This window comes from Sinocyclocheilus grahami, unplaced genomic scaffold, assembly GCF_001515645.1.
Source record: "Sinocyclocheilus grahami isolate Dianchi unplaced genomic scaffold, SAMN03320097.WGS_v1.1 scaffold310.1, whole genome shotgun sequence".
Taxonomy (NCBI): domain Eukaryota; kingdom Metazoa; phylum Chordata; class Actinopteri; order Cypriniformes; family Cyprinidae; genus Sinocyclocheilus; species Sinocyclocheilus grahami.
This window is the reverse complement of record NW_015505489.1, coordinates 1,180,374-1,187,369: the sequence shown is the minus strand read 5'-3', so window position 1 is coordinate 1,187,369 and position 6,996 is coordinate 1,180,374. Positions and strand designations below refer to the sequence as shown.

General features: G+C 42.5%; 1 long non-coding RNA gene across 1 annotated transcript; it reads left to right on the top strand.

Annotated features, from left to right (window-relative positions):
• The first annotated feature begins 351 nt into the window (after nucleotides 1-351).
• Nucleotides 352-1,909, top strand: LOC107601664 (uncharacterized). Its single transcript, XR_001610964.1, has 3 exons — nucleotides 352-416; nucleotides 937-939; nucleotides 1,898-1,909. It is a non-coding gene; the product is annotated as an uncharacterized lncRNA (long non-coding RNA).
• The last annotated feature ends 5,087 nt before the right edge of the window (nucleotides 1,910-6,996 follow it).

The following is a 6,996-nucleotide window of genomic DNA, read 5'->3' as shown; positions in this document are numbered from 1 at the left end:
GACAGGACAAACTAACAAAAACAACTGCAGAGCACGCCCACGGAGGCCGCCATCATCATCGGCGCCATCTCCAATGTCTTTCTTCAGTTAGAAAACATTATTATAAGATAACCGTTTTGAATCGGGCCAAAGCAAGGCGATAGTTTTGAACACTGGCTGGTTATGCACTTGCTCAAATATTGATTTCCGATCATTTAAAAAAAAAAAAGTTATGGACTGCAGCTTTAACATTCTAAAATGACAAAATGTACTGCAGAGCATTTTACATCCAGTAGAGGGCGATATGATGTAGCATAATGACTGGGCTATCCAGGCTACTAACAATATAGCTTATAACTGGCAAAGTGAAGGCTCAAGACAATGCAAGAAAGGATGACAGCCAGAATCACAAACGATCCAAGTCTGTTAAAAGTATGGTAGAGGTAAAGTGATGATCTGGCAATATCTGTGAATAGCTTGGGTCTATTCATATTAGACACAACATGACTAAACTCTAATGCCATGACAAGATGCGCATACATGCATCTCGCGCATGTACAGTCTTCTGCCATCTTCACCCATTAGCCGCTTTTCCACTGGTCAGTGCGAGCCGGGCGGGGCTAATAGCCTCGAACCTCGAGCACAGAGGCCGAAATCATGCCACGTTTCCACTGTCGGGCCAGTAGCCTCACGGCACTCCTGTAAAACTCGCCCTAAACACGCCTTCCTTGGACTACGTCACACAATACAAAGTTCCACCAGCGACAGGGAGATGAATGAAATAAATCGCTAAACAAATATATCAGAAACTGTCGTTTAGTCTTTATTTACAAACTTGGACACCACACGCGGCTATTTACTGACCACGAACAGGAAATTGAACTTACTTGCGGCATTTTTGATTCGTTAATGTCTTGTTGTTTTTTTTCTTTGAACAATTCAATTTTGGGCTAAAAGTGTGTTGTAACGCATGCGTTACTGAACATGTACCGAGTAAAATATTACTGAAAATTGATTAGTAATGCCTTACACTACTGCGTTACAGCAAAAATTAATCAGTTACTGTAATGCATTACTTTTGTAACGCGTTACTCAAAACACTGTGGGTGAGTAAGACAAGCATGACTCATTACAGCGAGCAGAATTTCATGAATGACTGAATCGCCAGACCGATTTATCTCCAAATTGTGTGCTCAACCCATGTCTATTCTCAGTTATGAAAGAGTGTGGAATAAACAAAAGGAAGAAAGGAAAGAGATGTCTCAACCTAGAAAAGGCAGTTTGGCCTTTAAATTAGCACACTGTTAAAAACTGGTAATGCCGTTGTTAATTTAAGGATTCATTTCTACTGATCCTTAAAAAAATATTTTCAATTGTGTAACCTATCGTAATCAAAAAAATATTTTCAATTGTGTAACCTATCGTAATCTGGTTGATTCACATTAAATAAAAATTTTGACTTGGAAATTTTTTTTTTTGAGATGTTGGGTCAAAATAATAACTTTAATAACAAGAATAAGAATAAAATTAGTTGTTGTAATATGCCTATATGTCATTTCATGCTCATGTAAGAAAGATAGTGGTAGTGTTGGAACTTATTTGAAAATTATTTGTGAAAATACATTTTAATTAGAATTAAATGTGATTTACCATAGCATCCAGATCCAGTCCGTATCCAGATCAGATGGTTACTGCAGTCACCTGGATCCAGTCCAGATGGTGGATCAGCACCTAGAGATGACCTTTATGTCAAGCGGTGACCATGTCAACTAGAGGAACCCTAGAGACAGATCTCTTCTGAAGACCTCGTCGGCCATCGGCTCAAGACCACGAGAACCAGACGAGTCCTCTGCACAATCTGACTTGTGTTGCAGCCTGGAATTAAGCACACCATGCTGGTTTTGTCTGGCTAGAGGAGAACTGGCCCCCTGACTGATCCTGGTTTCTCCCAAGGATTTTTTTCTCCATTTCTGTCACAGACGGAGTTTTGATTCCTTGCTACTGTGCCTTTGTCTTGCTTAGTTGGGGACACAATTTCTGGCAACATTGTTGACTGCACAGATGCTATTTGAAGAGAACTGAACTGAGCTGGACAATGACATCACTGAATCAACAATGAACTAACTGTAACTGATAAACTGACTGTTTTCTATTGTCTTGCATTATCAGCACACGTTCTTCCTGTTTAACACTATAAAACTGCTTTGACACAATGTAAGGGCTATATAAATAAAGGTGACTTGACTTGACTTAATGAGATTAAAAAAGAAAACAATAAAAATAACTTCTGATCAAGAGCAGAAACTGATCATTTCTTACGAGCAAACAAAAAAAACACCCTGGTTTGAAACATCATCAAGGGGGCGTATCCAGAAAGTATTACTAACCATAGCCAGCTATGGTTGAATGCTCCATCATTACCTAAATATATTTAGTGTTTCCCAAAACCACTAGTATATTTTCTTGTTACTTCATAGTGCCCTGTAGACTACACTTAACACAGTCATAAATATTTACACACTGTACATGACTAGTAATAGTAATGTTTTATTAGGAATAGGTGCAAAAAAGAAACTCTATTACCTTATGAAAAAAAAATTATAACGCCGACGGTTCTTCCCCTTTGGTCAGCATTGTCAGTCATGGCTCTTGCCATCTTGCATGTCTGGGCCACACACACACACTTCTCCATCAGACCCTTTCCCTGAGGGGGTAGCATCCACTCATGATCTCTCTGCCACAGCCAGGGAGGCAGTCCCAGAGTTCGAACACCCTGCCTGTTCTGTCATGGCCATGGAGCTTGTTCCTGCTTTTTCTGCCATGGCCATGGAGGCTGTTCTGCTAGTTTCACCATGGTGGCTCCATCTCTGCCATGGTCCCCAGCTTTGCCGGCTCTATCATGGTGGTCTCCTGCTCCATCAGTTCCACCATGGTGTCTCCAGTCCCAGTGGCGCCCTGTGGTTCTCAGCTCTGCTGGCTCCACCGTGGTGGTTTTCACTTCAGCTTTGGTTGTCTCCTGTTCCTCCTGCTTTTCCGTAGTGGTCTTCTGCTCGTCTGGCACCCCTGTGGTCCCTTGATCCGCCATGGTGGTCTCCTGCTCCACCAGTGCCCCATGGTCTCCCGACATCTGCTACAGCATCTCTAGAGGTGGTGGCATCCCCCGTAGAGTTTGTATCAGCCCCAGAGAAACCTGAGCACCTAACCTGTTCCGTTTCAGTCATTCATGCTGTCCCTGCCTTTTCTCCCACAGTCAGTCATCCCCTGCAATTCCGTTCCAATATCATTCCAATGTCTCTTGCTCCACCATTGCATCCTGTGGTCTCATGGTCCTGGCCCAACTTCCATTCCACTGGTGTGATTTCCATCAGCATTGCTGTGTTTTAGAGCATCAGGAGTTGCCACTTAAGTGAAATATAGTACCTGTCCTTGTGCCTTTTGTTACCTGTCCCCCTTATTGTTCTTACCTGTGGTGTATTAGACAGCTATTCCTTGTGTATATAAGCCCTTGTGTTTCCTGTATTCATTGTTGGGTCTTGATATGGCAGGTCTTGTCTCATTAGTGTTCTCAGTTCTGGTTCGGCATTTTGTCTAATTTCCAAGTTTCTGCATTTGGATCCTGCTCTTCCTGATCGCAGAGTTCACCTTGTGTTACAGTAGTTCAGGGGTTAAACAGAGACAAACATTGTCTCAAACAGGAAAATGAACAGCATTGATTCAGTGTTTTTAATGTTGTTGTTTTATTGAGAAGCTGAGAGAAAATAAGTTTATTAGTTACTAATTACTTGTTAACTTTCTTATAAATTCTAACTGTTATATCATAGTAAATAAATAAATAACGTAACTAAAAATCTAAAAAAGCGTTAAAGAATGCATAATAGCTTCCACTTTTCTCAGTTATTGGGTTGAATAGAAATGTGGCAGCACTGCAGCGAGCTAGTTAAAGCAGCCAGGCTGGCTCTCTACAAGAAGATAGAAGTGTGTGTCATGCTTTGATGAGCTGGATTAAGAGAGAAGATCCTGGATTAGTACTAGGAGCAAACTCAGCACGTCATTTGAACATCATTAAGTGACAATAATAATAATAATAAATAGAAAACTAAAACAAAATCTATTTCCTATGTCTTTATTTTTATCATTAGTCAGAGTTTGCTTTTCTTTCTGCATAATGTTTTAGAAGAGGTTACAAAGTAGTGCAGGAATTGCACTGTCATGCACCATGGTGAACCTCTGCACTCTGACCTCATCTATTCCACAAAGCACGTCACCTCTGCAATTTCATAAATCCAATTTAATAAGATACTTTTTCTGAACATCTAGAGCTTGCCAGTTAATAAACAGCAAACACGTTTATTTGAAATTGTCTCAGAGATCCTTTGTCATTTTCCACTAATATTCTATAGTTTCAAAAATTGATTTCCATGTATTAACCTAAACTTATTTTAAACAACCAGCATCATTATTTAATAACATGTCTGTGAGTCATTTTGTGGCATGGTCCAGTGGTGTGTCCATTGCAGATATTTGTGAGGCGGCTGGCTGGGCCTCGCTGTCCGGCCGAATTACCTGCTGTTTTTTGACAAACACCAAGGTCATGTGGTAATTGAATTGGCATCTGAATCCACATCTCTGAGTTTATGAGAAGAAATCGATTCAAAATTCAATGTTTAAACCCTTTTTGAGCACTCCCGAACACCGTACGGTAACTGTTGTACTTCGGTGTAACTTGCATACATATTTATTTCTGAAATGCTGGAAAGTATTTAAAAGAAAAATACTTCATAACTGCTCCACTCCAGCGACTGCGAGCAGAAAAAGAAGAAAAGCACGTAAACATTCGAAATGTGTCTTTTTTTATGGCAGCAGCAGGTATGCAATGCAATTTTAAAATGCGTATTATAAACAGATATATACATAAGTTAAGCGTTAGCGTTAGTTCTGGCAGGTCACGTGAGCCAAGCATGCATCAGCTGATTCTCAGCTGATCACATCTGCCTGGAGGAATGCGACACCTATCGCGGCATTCCTATATAAGCTCTATTCAGTATTATTCAGCAGCTTTTCAGCTTGCTCTGGAACAAATGACCCTCCTCCATCCCCAGCTCCTCCTTTCGCCACAGTAATTTATTTCTGAAATGCTGGAAAGTATTTAAAAGAAAAATACTTCATAACTGCTCCACTCCAGCGACTGTGAGCAGAAAAAGAAGAAAAGCACGTAAACATTTGAAATGTGTCTTTTTTTATGGCAGCAGCAGGTATGCAATGCAATTTTAAAATGTGTATTATAAACAGATATATACATAAGTTAAGTGTTAGCGTTAGTTCTGGCAGGTCACGTGAGCCAAGCATGCATCAGCTGATTCTCAGCTGATCACATCTACCTGTAGGAATGCGACACCTATCGCGGCATTCCTATATAAGCTCTATTCAGTATTATTCAGCAGCTTTTCAGCTTGCTCGGGAACAAATGGCCCCTTCGGGCTGGCATGACCGGGCCCCGCCGCTTCGGGGGAACTGAGAGTGGCCACCGCCGCCTCAGGGAAACTGAGAGTGGCCACCGCCGCTTCCGGAGCCTTGTGAGCGGGCACCGCCGCTTTGAGAAACTCATGAGCGGGCACCGCCGCTTCGGGGAAACTGAGAGCGGCCACCGCCGCTTCCGGAGCTTTGTGAGCAGACCACGCCGCTCGCACCGCATAGACTTTGAGCGTGGATGGGGAGCGTCCCTTATCCAGCAGCTCTTGCAGAAATGACAATACCTCTGTTAAATCGTAAATATGAGGGTCTTTGCCACGGTTTAGACGCCAAGCGGAGAAAAAAGACCACTTCAAGGCGTAGAGGCGTCTCGTAGACGGGGCTCTAGCCTCTGCGATTGTGTTTAAGACTCAAAGGCTCCCTTCGAGCGGCCAGAGGTGCAGGGCCCATAGGTCGGGCCGAGGATGCCATATTGCCCAATTCGCTTGAGAGAGGAGATCCCGTCTCAGCGGAACGGGCAAAGGGGCCGCTATCAACAGCTGAGTTAGCTCTGATGACCACAGCTGGTTCATCCAAAGGGGGGCCACCAGGAGAATCTTGTGTTTTTGTTCCCTTACTCGCCTGATTACCTGTGGGATCAGGGCGGTCGGGGGAAAAGCATAAAGAAGGAGGTTGGGCCAATCGTGGGCCAACGCGTCCCTGGTCTTTGAGAAATAAATTGGGCAGTGAGAGTTGTCTTCTGAGGTGAAGAGGTCCAACTCGGCCTCGACGAAGATCTTCCAGATCCTCTGAACCATCTGTGGATGGAGCGTCCACTCCCCTGAGGGGACATTGCTCCTTGGTAACATGTCCGCTCCTTGGTTCAATTTGCTCCTTGGTAACATTATCGCTTTATGCGCTGCTCTCAGCAAGCGCAGGTTGAGTTGATCCCATTCCAGGAGGCGCTCTACCAGAGTGAAGAGACGCTTCGAGGAGATGCCTCCATGGCGATTTATGTAGGACACCACGAACCTGTTGTCCGATCGGATTAGCACATGGTGTCCTTTTAGGACTGGCAGGAAGAACTGACAGGTTCGACATACTGCTAGCACTTCCAGGCAGTTGATGTGGAAGCCTTTTTCCGTCTTTGACCAGTGGCTTATATATTTACAAATACCCTCATTGCTAAGTTATATACTGTATGTAAACACTGTCAAGAAATAACAAATCTGACAACAAATTCTGCATAGCTACTGTTGCTAGAGAATATGTCAAAATGATAGCATTAGCTTTTGTTGCTTCATTTTACATACTCTCAAATAACTTAGAGATACAGTACATTCTAATTTTAACTAGAAGAAATTGCTCATAGATTAGCTGTGTCACAACAAGAGGCCAGACAAAAGTGTGATTCCCTGGAATATTGTTTGCTTGTTTTAAAGATTGCTTCCAAAAAGCAATAACGTATTTTCCCTAGACAAATAGGCCTAATTAGCAAATATCTAAACATAATTGTCTTGCATGTCTGTGCCAGCTAAAACAAGACTACTTTTGTAAAGAACAATTGTT